Source organism: Puma concolor, chromosome A1, assembly GCF_028749965.1.
Source record: "Puma concolor isolate L17-30 chromosome A1, mPumCon1.1.hap2, whole genome shotgun sequence".
In the NCBI taxonomy this organism is placed as follows: Eukaryota; Metazoa; Chordata; class Mammalia; order Carnivora; family Felidae; genus Puma; species Puma concolor.
Genome location: NC_141667.1, coordinates 82,729,815 through 82,744,593, shown reverse-complemented (window position 1 = coordinate 82,744,593; position 14,779 = coordinate 82,729,815).

The window sequence follows — 14,779 nt, the reverse complement described above, 5'->3', positions numbered from 1 at the left end:
TTTTCCAAAACTATTTCTAAAAGCCAAATATAAATTGAATTTAAAAATGTACACTGTATTTTAAATGCTTTGGGTAATGTAGGGTTTTTTTTTCTTTAAAATTTTTTTAATGTTTTATTTATTCTTGAGAGAGAGAGAGAGAGAGAGAGACAGAACATGAGCGAGGAAGGGGCAGATGGAGAGGGAGACACAGAATCCGAAGCAAGCTCCAGGCTCCGAGCTGTCAGCACAGAACCCGACATGGGGCTTGAACTCACAAGCCGTGAGATCATGACCTGAGCTGAAGTTGAATGCTTAACCGACTGAGCCACCCAGGTGCCCCCTTTTCTCTTTTTGTAAGAAGTGCTATTGTGAGTCCTCTAAATGATGTACACTCTCAGGACGCCTCAGTGGCTCATTCGGTTAAGTGTCCCACTCTTGGTTTCAGCTCAGGTCATGATCTCATGGTTCATGGTTTCGAGCCCTGCATTGAGCTGTGCTGTCAGCATGAAGCCTGCTTGGGACTCTCTCCCTCTGTCTCTGTCCCTCCCCCTCTTGTCCTCTGTCTCTTTCAATAAATAAATAAACATTAAGAAAAGATATATACTCTCCATGTGATTTATTTATTTATTAATGTTTATTTTTGAGAGAAGGAGAAACAGAGAGCGAGTGGGGGAGGGGCAGAGACAGACACACACACAGAATCCAAAGCAGGCTCCAGGCTTTGCGCTGTCAACACAGAGTCCAACATGGGGCTGGAACTCATGAACCGTGAGATCGTGACATGAGCCGAAGTTGGATGCTTAACTGACTGAGCTACCCAGGTGCCCTGTCCATGTGATTCATGTTTTGTACAAATTTATCTATATATTTTTAACACATTTTTTTGAGAGTGAGCAAGAACAAGCTGGGGAGGGATAGAGGGAGAGGAGGAAAGAATCTTTAAAAAAAATTTTTTTCATGTTTATTTATTTATTTTGAGAGAGAGAGGGAGGGAGGGAGAGATTCCCAAACAGGCTCCATGCTGTCAATGCAGAGCCCAATGCAGGGCTCAATTCCACGAACAGTGAGACCATGACCTGAGCTGAGCTCAACAGTCAGACGCTTAACCGACTGAGCCACCTAGGCACCCCAAGGATGAGAGAGAATCTTAAGCAGACTCCACACCCAACCTAGAGCCCAAGGACTTGGGTCTCAATCCCACAACCATGGGGTCATGACCTGAGTTGAAATCAAGAGTCAGATGCTCAACTGACTGAGCCACCCAGGCGCCCCTCTATATTAAAGTTTTAAAACCAGGTATTCCATATTTGACAATATCTAACAGCTACTAAATCAACCCCAAATCTTCTCTATGTTTTTTCACCCTTTGGTGTCACCTTGAGCAGAAAACCACTTTTTCAGGGCAGCCGTGTGCCCATCCATATTGACTCTCATGGATATATTGATCATGAGCTTTTCCACCATAATGTGCAAACTGCTTCTCATGGTTTGCAGAGAGCTTGGTTACACAGCACCTTCTAGGTCTTAAAGTTAAAAATATCAGTGTCCATTTTATATAATGGATCTTGTGGGACCTAATTAAAATATGCACATAAGTCTTTTATAAGACATGAGAGGTAGGGGTTGTGCAATGTTCTATCTGTGAAGACATAACCAGGTATATTTTGGTGCTCATCAACTCCATGAAGATAAAGATTCCAAACAACCACCAAAATATCATTTGGCTTTGAACATTGAAAGTAGTGGGTTTCTATAATTTCCTTAGATAATTGGGGCCACGCAAAAGTAAAACAACAGGAGCTGAAAAGTTCATGTTAAGGCAGATTGAGGCTCACAAAGTCCCACATTTCCAGCAGGAATAAATTCTCTGAGTTACATTAGTATTGGGCAGAAGATGTACTAAGGGGGGGGGGGTGCAAAAAAAGGACTGTAGGACACAAGGAAGCCTAAAGGCTTTAGAGTCCCCACAAGTAAAAAATATTAAGATTCATTCTCCTCTCGGGAAAGTGGGTGATGGGCATTGAGGAGGGCACCTGTTGGGATGAGCACTGGGTGTTATATGGAAAGCGATTTGACAATAAATTTCGTATTAAAAAAAAGATTTATTCTCCTCTCATCCCACCATATATATAAATATATCATTTGAAGTCACGTCAGAAATGCAAAAAATTCTCCCGGTAATCACCTGGTTGATTAAAATGTTTTTAATTCTTCGTTTTTCTCTGAATTGCTGCCACCGTCAGTACGCGCTTGGTCCGCCTGTTAGCTACCTTAGCACACTAGCAAGGTGGGGAGATGAGGAGAAGAGCACCTATGGAGGTGGTCATTTGACAGAATGTAGGGCTCTAGCTGGAGTGTCATGTTCCTGCCCAGCCATGGGGCAAACAGAATAAAGACACGGCCGGCAAGAACTCTAGAGTGGGTGGATTTCAAAATGTGTAGAATAGGTCTTGTAGGTCTCAAGCACTGGGTACTTAGTTTATAATTTGCACACATTCATTTTCTGGCTGGAAGGCTGGAGGCAAACAGACAGCTCATTAGGAAAATAACTGAAGAGCTAAATATAATGGAGGAAGTAGGCAGCAGGTCCCAGACAGAAGAGCATGGCTCACAGTCCTTCACGGCAGATCAGAGGCCAAGCCAAACCAATGTGTCTGTCCCTCAAAGGTCAACCCTCTAGGGCTTTGTCAGACCAGGAAGGGAACAGAGTTTCAAAGGGCCTTTTGTGGAACACACACAGCTCTGGCCCCTGAGATTCAAATCAGGATCTGGAAACCTGTGTAGCAACCACTCACATGCACACTGCTTAGAGACCGGCAGGGCCCTCCAACCTCCTTTTTTTTTTCTTCCTTTATATGCACACCAACTTTCCCTGTAGTTGGGAAAGAGATTAAAAAACAAAACAACCAAAAGATGAAGTTATTTACTTAAATTTGAATAAAGTCAAAGAATGTTACATAATTTTTGTTGGATATTATTCAGAAAACTACATAGGAAATACTGTATATTTAAAAACCACTGAAGACATTATTATTATTTGTATCATAGGTCATATTCCCTAGTGGGTAATACAATATACATATATTATGTTCCAATACATATAAATGAAAACCAAACCTATGAGTAGATAAGCAATAAACTTGCTAAAAATTGAGATACAACTTAAAGTAGATTCTAAATGGTTTCTTTTGCTTTAAAGCAGTTTCTTTTGCTTTAAATGGCCAACATTGCTTCTCTGTCCTTCTCTATCTTCAGTCAGTGTTAGAAACATTAGGAAGTGCTTATGTTTACTGTTTTGCTTCTGAGTCTCATTTAGTTTTCCATTAGTACACAGTTCTTTGTTCAGTTTTTCTAGGGCAGTACCCTCAAGGGCTCTGGGCTTTTCAGATTTGGGGTTGTGTGGAGAAGCCCACACCCCGAGAGTGGAAAGCCTAGCCCTCTGCTCTGGCTGGTGCTCCACTTTCTAATTTGGGGTGTGTGGCTGGTTCCTTATGTTCTCTGATATTCAGCTCTTGTAACTGTTTTTGGAGTTGTTAAGGACATTGAACCAAATAATGACCATATAAACCCTACTCACATGTAAATTATGTGTTATTCTTAGTAAAGTTTCTATTTTATTCCAAGACAAAGAGCCACTGGTAGTCATTCATTTGTTATACAGTTTATTCCTATCATTCATTTTACATGTTTTCCCTTCTATTTCTGTCCATGGTTCCCTTCAAATTTTATAAGTTTAAAACGATGTCGTCATTATTGAATCATGACTCTGAGTCAGCCACTGAAAATATGAATCAGCTGAAATTAAGGGAAGAATTATCTCAAGTCCAGTAGGACCTGACACTATGGAGTCAACTTCTCTTGGAAACAAAGAACCTTCTTTCATTGTAAAGTTCTAACTGAAACCCTGAGTCAAAGGAATAAGCTAGAACTTCTAGGGCCAAGACCAGGGAACTCAATGGGCAATAAACAAAGAGCCAGAGGAATTTACAAATAGCTGCAGAGGGCAATTTTGAACCTGCAGGCCTAGTAACCTATAATCATTCTTGAGGACAAGAATATCATAATCTCAGCAAGCTGAATAAAGGAGGCCAACCAGCAAATCAAGCCTATGGTTATGCAATAGCTTGCCTTGCAGTTCTGAAAGCTTGCTGACGGCAGGTTCTCTTTCTCTCCACCCTTTCATTGAAGTTCCTTGACCCAGGAGAGTTGAACACTTGTTAGAAGCCCATGTCTAAATCAGATTTCTTCAGCATTAGTCATTATCATTTGCCATGTTTCAATTGAGATGATGTATTTATAAACTAGCAATTCAAGTTCATCTGTGAAACTCTGGTGCATGAAGTCTCAATCTTTGATTTTGAGCCATAGTCCTGTTGGGAAGTCTTGGTGGAGCCTATGGACCATTCCTAAGAATGATGTTGTTAAAAGTACAAAATAAAATAGATAGGATGCTAAGGAAACAAATTGTATTGAAGAATATTTTAAAAAATCGTATGTGAGACAGTAATATAGATGCTGCTTTATTAATACATTAAATAAGATCTGGTGGGTTTAGTAAAAATTGTACCTTCAAAGTGTCGATGGATAGTAATGATATTTCAAGGTACTGGCAAATACTAATGGTGACAAAATCATAAGGAACTATTGTAGTTTGTTACCTATCTTAATAATTAAAAGAACAGCTAAATTTCAGTTACAGGGTAATGAAGATAAATAAGTGGGTTTTTCTTCCCCCATCCAAATTTTTAGACCCTTTAAACTCTATCCCAAGAGCCCCTTGGGTGTTTGTGGACCTGAGGGTAAGCAGCCCTGCCAGAGGGGTGTCTTTGCTGCTGATTCAAAGGACAGACTCACGAACTAGGAAGAACAGCTTTACTTAACATCTTCTTAGTGTATCTACTTAAAAAACCCAACTCTACCAGCTGATTCCCAAACATCATACTTCTGTTCAATGGAAAGAAATGAAAGTGAAATTCATTTGGTAACTAGAATGTATAATTATTTTGTGCTTTTACTATGGTGACCAGATATCCCTATAACAGGTAGTCAAAGTATTAGAGTACTTGACAAAATAAACTTTCAGGGCCATCTTGACTTTATTTGAGGGCTTCCAGGCCCCATAGGAAAGCTGAGGAGATTAGTACAAACATGGGCTGACAGCCAGACAAAGGTGAGTGAAGGCCCCAAGTAAAGATCTGACATGAAAGTAGGAGCCAGAAGAGGCAGGAGACATCCGAGCCCAGGCATCGATAGGAGCCCAGGCTGGGCAGAGTCTTCTAGAACTCCAGCTCCCAGGCCTGGGCAGCCACACAGTGTGGGCCAAACAGACATTTTTACCAGTTTCACAGTGAACACATTTATAATCATTTCCCCAGCGTGAATGGAAATACCACATGAGTAGAAGTAAACACAAAACCTGCCATTTCTTGGTTTGGGAGCATTGGTTCTTTTCGGGGTTGGGGAGCCTAAAAGGAGGCAAATATGTACTAATATCCACAATTTGGCAATATACATATAGTGTACTTAAGGCCCCAGAAGGATTTAATAGATCCTAGAAATAATATGTTCTATTTCATCTTTTCAGTGATGTAGTTTTAAATTTCAGCATTTTTGTTTTAGGAGATGTTGCTACCATGCTTTCTGTTAATGTGTACATCTTTTGCAGATTAGCATCAACCAAATTTCATATGCATACATAAATATGTATGTACACAAAATATGTATTATATATGCACATATGTATATGTATGTATATCTGTATAGTTGTAGGGTTTTTTTTTTTCTTGTTTTGTTTTCTTAAGGGTATTTATTTATTTTGATGGCGGGAGGGGCAGAGAGAGGGAGACAGAGAATCCCAAGCAGGCTCTGTGCTGTCAGTGCAGAGCCCCATGCAGGGCTCAAACTCCTGAACCATGAGACCATGAACTGAGCCAAAGTCGGATACTTAACTGACTGAGCCACCCAGGGCGCCCCTGTATAGTCTTTGTATGTGTTACTAGCAAATACCTGGAAAAGCATCACTTTTAGCAAATAAAGGATAGTAGAACAAAGGGATGATAACTGAGTGCTCTTGTTTGTTTGTTCCTGAGTCACATGCACAGTATTTCCAGACATATGTCTGAGAGGGTGACACATGCTTTGATAAAGGTTGAGTCAAAACCAGATGAGCGAACTGTTATGAATAGAAAAGGGAATTCAAGTTGTGTGGTAGGTTTAGGAAATTGTGAAAATAACTTCTAAAATGGTAAATAATGTGTGGCCTAGCCAGTGGACAGTACTCGGGGTGATGGAAGGGCTGCCAGTGTCTCCAGGAAGTGGACTCGTTTGGCCTCTGCCGAAGGCAGAGATCTGGGAAAGCTGGTGTTCCTCTTGAGAAATGGGTGTTTTGAGGGAGCAAGGAGGCTGCTTTCCAGGTTAGCCTAGCTGTCATCTGTGTGCTTTGTTCAACGCTGCGTCTTTCATAGCAGTCTCTGTGTGCCCCATGGAATTCTCAGAGTTTGTTTTGGTTTCTAGGCTTCTGAGATGTGGCGTAGTCTCACTTTGGTCCCAGCTTGATGGTTTAGTGTAAACTCTCTCCAGCCGTGTTTGCACCATCCTCTGCACTCACGTGTGGTGACACTGGCCTCTAGAATCCTCTTGTTTTCCATTCTCTGTTCAGAGGGCTAATGGTTAAAGTTCCCGCCATGGTTGTATCCAGGGATGGAATTTCAAAATTTAACTACAGAAAATAGACCAACATGAAGATTCCCTAGAACTCATCTTTGCAGTGCTGTAAATGGAATTGTGACACACTTAGGGGCCCTTGCTGCCATGAAGAATGTATTCCCTGCTTTTCTTTATAGAAGCTCTTTCCTTCCTGGAACATTTGAAAAACCATTGCACACAGCGTTCTGGGAGCTGGGGGGAGGATTAAGAATGACCTTTAGCGGAGGAAAGAGGCCGCTCAACTAGAGGAGATTCTGACCTATTTTTCTTTTTGTGTGTATAATGTTGCATGTCTATGGAAAACTGGCAGGGTCCCAAGGCAGCGTCAAACAGACTCTAAATATTCTCAGAGAAATGGCCTCCAGTCAGTACAGAAATTGTCTAAATACACAGCAGGGTAAAACCCAGTTCAAGTCAGTTAAAGGTGTCTCTCTTTCATAGGGCTGGGATTTCTTAATAAAGGAAGGAGCATAACATCAGGTATACATTATGATAATACTATTTCCTTACACTGGTTATTACTTAACAGTTTGTGGAGCACTTTCATGATGGTCTCATTTGATTTTTCAGAGATAGAATTAATAAAGCAATGATATAGTTAAGAATTATGCAATTATATGGCAGGCAGGTATAATTAACAAGGGGTGAGAACACTCATTTAAAAAAAATCCTCCCATGTATTAAATAGTTCATATAACAGATATGGCAATTAAGGGGTGAAGCCTGATAAACAGAGTTAATTTGGCCAGAAAATAAACATTTATAAAAACACCTGCTGTGAGCCAGGCACTGTGAGGGGATGTTGACATGCATCATTCCACTTGGTCCTTAAAACAGGTTGGTAGTATTGGGTATTTTTACCAAAGGCAAAACTGACAGAGGAGTTTTTTCACTGAGAGACATGGTAATTGTATGATTTGAGAGGTGAGCCTGTGTCTGTAAAACTCCAAAGCACATTGTCTTGTCATCACGTCACCCTACCTCAAGTTATGTAGGGTGCATGTTGCTTATCAGTTTTTCTTTCCCTTTGATTTTTGTCCTCCCTTCAGTTGACCTGGATCACACTCTTCCATAGCTCCTGTCATCATCATGACAGCATCATAATAATAGTGATCATTCCTTGGCCTTATTTAATGCATCTTACTATTGTTACTTAGAGATTTCTCATCTTACCATGTCATACTGTAGCGTTCCCTGAAAGAAGGCTTTGAGTCTTACTCATTTTTATGTTTTAAGCAGCATCTTACATACTGTTCTGCATCTAGTATTTACTCAATACATTTGTATTCTAAGTTATTTAGTGGTGTAAATGACTCATGCCAACGTTACATTCTAGTACTATTGATGATTTGTGCTGGGGGCAGGGAGCCTTCAATAAGCATAATAAATGTTTAGTAAGTGATTTTGAATGAAACTAAGTAAAGCAAAATGCTCATAATCCAGGGAGCCTGTTAAGAAGGGAGTTTGGGGCGGGGTTGGGGGCGGGGGAAGTGATCTAGCTAAAAGATGGTGGTGTAAAGTTGTGTGTTCTGTAAACGTAACCCTTCCGTGAAACCTACAAAATGGATGAAGTTAGACTGGATGAAATTTTGATGGGAAAAGTCCACCTTAAGTAAAACTAGGAAATTGCTAAAATTACATTGTCATCCAAATATGGTGAATCTGGACCAAGTCAAGGGAGACTGGAAAGAGCGGAAACACACCTTTTGGGTTCTAATTAGGATTCAGAGTTTTCTGAAAACAAGTGATATCAGGGTTTCAGGTGATGCTCTTTTACTCAGAGCAAGGACTGAGTATGTGGATGGGGTACAGGAGAAATCCAGACCGTCCCTTCAGGGGTTTGCTCTACAATGCAGAGGAGAGGATGGTCAGACAGATGGAAAGGAGTTACTGGGCAAGACATACTTATTTCCCAAAGTAGAATTCCTCTTTAGGAGGTGAGGCAGGAAGGATGAAAAGGTGTAAGTGGCAGCCAGCTTTGTGGTAGTTGGCTGATTCAAACAAGCAGCTATAGATAAACATAAATAACCCAATAAAAGGTTAGAGAGCTGGGAGACTCCACCATGGTCTTTATATTTTGCTTGGGCAATCTGCTCACCCGAGAGGTCAGAGAACATTGGGAATATGGCTAAAAACTATTGAAACCCAATAAAAATCTGATTTGAAGCCTGTGGCTGCTCTAGCTAACCCCCTGACTCGTCTCCATAATGAAAAGAAATAGCAAGTTCAGGAGAGAACAGCATTCCTTTTAGAGCAGAGTCTATGTTTTCAGGTAGACTTAGGTCCATTAATAATACCAAAAGCAAATAAAAATAAGGAACAAAAAGGAGCAAAGAAACTCAAAAATCAGAAGGCAAGTGAAGAATACTCTTTAGAAGAATTATTGCAGCAAACCAAAGCATTTCAGATGCATATTTACCTGCACCCTGAAAGAACTTTTAAAAATACACAAGGTCTCGGGCGCCTGGGTGGCACAGTTGGTTAAGCGTCCGACTTCAGCCAGGTCACGATCTCGCGGTCCGGGAGTTCGAGCCCCGCGTCAGGCTCTGGGCTGATGGCTCAGAGCCTGGAGCCTGTTTCCGATTCTGTGTCTCCCTCTCTCTCTGCCCCTCCCCCGTTCATGCTCTGTCTCTCTCTGTCCCAAAAATACATAAACATTGAAAAAAAAATTAAAAAAAAATACACAAGGTCTTTGTGAAATAATTCTAAGGTGAAATATAAGATCAATGAAGAATAGGCAAAAGAAGACAGAGTAAGCTAAGAGTGATGAAAGAAATGGAAGATAATAAAACTATCCTAGAAATGAAGATCACATTAGAATAGATGTTTGCTGAAAACATATCCAGTGATGCAGAGGTCAGACTAAAGAGAATAAAATAGCATTTATGGGAGGGATTGCCAAATAAATAAAAACTAAGTAGATAATGACAGCCAGACATCATATGGGATGATGGTGTTCCTGAAGTAGAGAACAGAACACATGGAGCAGGAAATAAAAATATCACAAATAAAATGAAATAAAACTCCAAGGAAATAAAGCATGATCTGACTCTGTACATGGAAAGAGATCTTAAGGGGAAAAATACTCGTAACAGAATAATCAACACAAAGATACACAGTGAAGCTACTTGAACTTTAAGGACAGTATAAGAATCCCATGGGCATCTTGGCAGAAAAAGCATGTTTCCTACAAAAGGGGGAAAGAACAGACTGACCTCACATTTCTCAGTAGAGATATTTAATTAGGGGAAAAAAGTGCACAACAAAATCTGGTTAACCATGAGATGACTCAAAAAAAAAAAAAGTCTCAGGAAAAGGTAAGGGGGAGAGTCAAAAAACTGAAGTGGACCCTTAAATCCATTTAATTATAGAATGGAACCAAATGCACACACTTATGTTTAAGAACACAACATAACTAATGTAAATCCTAAACATAAAGTATCATATAAACATATAATAGTCCAAAATTGTCAGTATGGAAATTTGCTTTTTGCTTCTCTCATTCATAGCATGGAGATATAGTTATCATCAAAGGTTGTTGAACTCAAGAAACAAAATGTACTTGATGACTTTTTAGAGACTGATGTACAATATTTAAATTTTTTGCACTTGTAAATGATTTCTGAACATCCTCTGAACACTCTTTATGTTTTGCGGTTCTCTCATGCTTAAAGAGGATTTGGTGAGTGAGGTAAGGTAAGGTAGGGATGTCAGCAGGGTTACTGACTAAAATGTCAAACTGTCCAGTTTAAATGTTTCCATTGTGGGTGAAGATTTCAATTTTTCACTATTAGGAATACTCCTGAATCTCACGGGTGATGAAATCACAAAGTTAGGGTATAAGTGCTAGGATACCATACAGCTGTTAAAAATAATGAATTTAGCCAACAGGGACTAACATGGAATGATGTGCAAGTAGCGGTTACTGAATAAAAAATTAAGTGGCAGATTGTAGTTTGCTATCCTATTTGGACAGAAGAGAGAACTGTGTATGATACTGTGTGTGTTTAGTGGCTCTGGAGCTTGAGGGAGATGAGTGAGAACAGGGGGCTTCTGCTTTTTATTTACTATGTACTTTTGGAAATTTTTGTCAAGAGGTGAAAGGACTTTTTTTTAAAGAACAGATAAAAAGACAAAGGACATGTGTTAATTTGTTATTGGGTGGCCATAACAGTCATGTTATGAGTTAGGAAATAGATTTGCTTAAGAGTGTCCTTTAAGATTCTGTTCCCACTGCTGGGGGAGGCGGGGGTACTTAGTCTGGCTATGAGGGAGGGCATCCCACCGCCCAGTAGAATACAGGAGAAGGGGATGGTTACAGTCATGGATGGGAGCTTGGGAGGGCTGCCCGTCATGTGGAATGGCCTGAACTCAAGGGTGGTGTTAGCAGAAAGGGGCATTTTCATAGCAGACTGAGGAGACTAACCTGGTTGAAGAAGCCAAGGCAATGAGGAATACCTGATTCAGAGTGCAGAGAGGGGAATGGAAGTTTCATCCTCTGTAAATGGGGGTTTATTTCAACACTCTTACAGGGAAACTAAATCTCAAGGAAGCAGAACACGAGTTGGCTGTGAGGAACCTTGTTGGGTCCCCTTAGTAACTAGGTAAGTCTTGAGGGTCGGCACCAAGTCCAAGAGGGCAAGCCCCTGAGGCAGGAAGTGGGGAAGAGTAAAGCAACCAGATTGGCATTCTTGCCCTGGTGTTGATAGCATGTGACCCCTCTAGGCCTGTTTTTTCTTGGTGGGATATCCCACCTCATGCTACAAAGGTTTAAAGGTAGGATTGAGAGTATGTGCAAAAATGCCTGGAAATGGCACAAAGCAACATAGGCTGTAAAATGGTCTCTCAGAAAACATCCACCTTGCTTCCCAACTTTTGCTCATTTTGATTACCAGAAGTGCTCTTTTTTCAGCTTCTCTGACCTTTTGGCCTCTTTCTCCATTCCTCTTGTTTCGGTTTCCTCTCTGCCCACCAATTACCTCCTTAGAATCACACCATACAGATGGTTTGCCTGGCTGCTGGTGGCAGAGAGAAAAGGCTGGCTGTTACTTCTTTTTCTCAGAGAAATTGCCTCTGGCTGATAGGGCTCTATCCCTGTGGCCAAAACTTCTTGCTGTAACCCCAGAAACCTCTATCAGTGGAGGGCACTCACCAATCTTGGCTCTCTGTGCACTCATTCTGCACTAGCGGAATTCTCCAACCTCAGGGGAGAAGAAGGTGGTCTGGCTAATTCCTGGGTAAGGCGGTCACTTTCCTCCCCAGCTTACACTTTGCCATGTGAAAGCTCTTGGGCCCGTCTGAGATCGACTGGCCACTAAACTGATATGGGTCTATTTTGGAAACTTTCCTCAGAACTATTAGCAATATGAGAAGGCCACCAGATAAGAACCCCAAGTACCAAAGTGCCTGAGATAAGGCTATAACCTCAAGTGCTTGGACCTGAGGAGTGAATCGCATCTGGGCTTTGTGTCCACAGAAATGCTTAGTAAGGGCGAAGCAGCAATTGAGAAAAGTTCAACGACAAAAAAGCAAGACCCTAAATGGCTTTTGTTAATGAGAAGCGATTTGGAGGAACATGCATTCAGTGAGTGGTAAAGGCCTTCTTCTCAAGGACTTGCCAGCGTGTTCTCTCTTTCTGGTACAGTCTCCTCTCATCCTGCTTCTCCTCATCCTCCAGGTATTAGCTTCCATGCCACCTCCCCAGGGAGACCCTGCTCCATTCCCTCATTGCCTTATGCCCCCTCATTATTCATTCTCATAGCTACCCTTTGATTTTGCAGCATTTACCACAAGTGGAATCAAATAATCTGTGTCATTCTCATTGGTCTGGTTCAGTGAGAGATTCCCAGCACCTAGCACAGTGCCTAGGTGCACATAAATATTTGCTGGGTTAATGCACTGGGGCCATGACTGAAAATCCACACGCACATATAATAGGGTGAACATGGGACTCCTTCTGACAGCTTTGGTGGAAGTCACAAGGCACCAGATTGCTGTGCACCCACAGCTGTAAAGCACGATGCTGCCTCACATATGCAGGGCTTGCAGAAGTTGTCAAAATACCCAGTTTTGCTCCCCTTAGCTTTTGGCTCCTCTCACTGGCATAAGGAATTTTATTTGAGAAGTCAGCTGATGTGAGAAATCCGAGGGCTTCCATAGAGGGCTGGGATTGTGCTTCCCCTTACCACAGGTTAATGATAGCAGCTTCCTGAAGACCACTTGGATGTTGGCATGGATATAGAGTAAAAGAAACCTGGTGCACTGTTGGTGGCAATGTAAGTTGGTGTAGCCACTGTGGAGAACAGTATGGAAGTTCTTTTGCAAATTAGAAATAGAGCTACCATATGATCCAGCAATCCTGCTTTCTGGATATTTATCCAAGGAAATTAAGTTCTCAAAGAGAAATCTGCACTCCTATGTTCACTGCAACACTATTCACGATAGCTAAGATATGGAAAGAAACTAAATGTCCATAGATGGACGAATGGATAAAGAAAATGTGGTATGTATGTATACACATCACACACAGGAATATTTCAGCCTTAAAATGAAGTCCTGCCATTTGCAACAACATGATGGACCTGGAGAATATTGTGCTAAATGAAAAGCCAGAGAAAGACAAGTACTGTATTTTCTCGTTTACATGTGTAATCTAAAATAGCAAAACTCATAGAAGCAAAGTAGAATGGTGATCACTAGGGGCTGGTGGAAGGAGGAGATGAAGAGGCGTGATGGCTAAAGGGTACAAAATTTCAGTTATGCAAGTTCTGGGGATTCACTATACACCATGGTGCCTATAGCTTACAGTACTATATCGTATACTTAAAATTTTGCAGGAAGGTAGTGGCACCTGGATGGCTCAGTTGGTTAAGCGTCTGACTCTTGACTTTGGATCAGGTCATTATCTCCTGGTTGTGGGACTGAGCCCAGCATTGGGCCCCGTGCTGGGCGTGGAGCCTCCTTGGGATTATCTCTCTCCCTCTGTCTCTGCCAAAATAAATATTTTAAAAAAGTTCCTAAGAGGGTAGATCTAATGTTAAACATTCTTGCCACATACACAAAAATAATGTTAGTAAAGGGTGTGAGAGGAAACTTTGAGAGATGATTTGGTATGTTTGTAGCCTTGATGGTGGTGATGGTTTTATAGGTGTATCCTTCTCCCCAAACTTACTGAGCTTTTTACATGTCAGCCATATTTCAATAAAGTGGTTTAAAGACACAAACAAAATCCCTTATTTGTGATTCCTCAAGTTTGGGGGACACAGAGGACTGGTATTTGCCTGAAAAAATACACAAAATGCCCCTAGAGCAGGATGGAGGATGCATTTGGGAAGTTGCTGCACTCTGAGGGTGGCAGGCCCAAAGTGCTAATTTTTGTTTATGGCTGGGGTGGGAGGGTGGATGAGACCAGATGGAAGACTTCTAGTTGCCGTGTTGGTGTGGTTCAGAATGAGGCCATAGGCAACTGGCTTCCTACCTGAAGAGGAAGGTGTGTGTGTGTGTGTGTGTGTGTGTGTGTGTGTGTGTGTGCGTGCGCACACACACGTGTGCAGGCATGCTTGCGCACACAAGCACGCTCTTGGAAAGGCTGGCTAAAGAGGCCCTGTCAAAACCTTGCAAGGCTGGAGGAACTCAGCAGGGCACCTTCCAAGGTACCTGGGATGGGTTCTGATGATGCCTGTAGGAAGTCAAGTCCAGGTTCGGGAGGTGCTAAGATCTCTGCGGCCCTTAACTCTCCTCCCTACCATCTCCTCCATCAACCCTGGAGGTGGCTGAGTGGTGGGACAGTAGGGAGGGTAGCAGGAAGCACTTGGCTTCCAGCAAGCCTAAGCTGGAAGAGGGGAGATACTTCGATGTTAAATGCATTTCAGAGTTTTGGCTGTTACAGAAGGCTGGACTTAGTAGTTACTGAAAGGAAACTGATTCGAAGAGTGACCACAGGGCTTATCAAGAGCAACTGTCCTGGAGGGATTGAGATCTGCCAGAGATTTCTTCCCTGAAGGCAAGGAAACAGCTGCCAGAGTGTGTTTGCAGGGGCACGTGTGAGAATACATAGTGTTGCTTTATGATTGCCCCACCCGGTCCCTCTCAT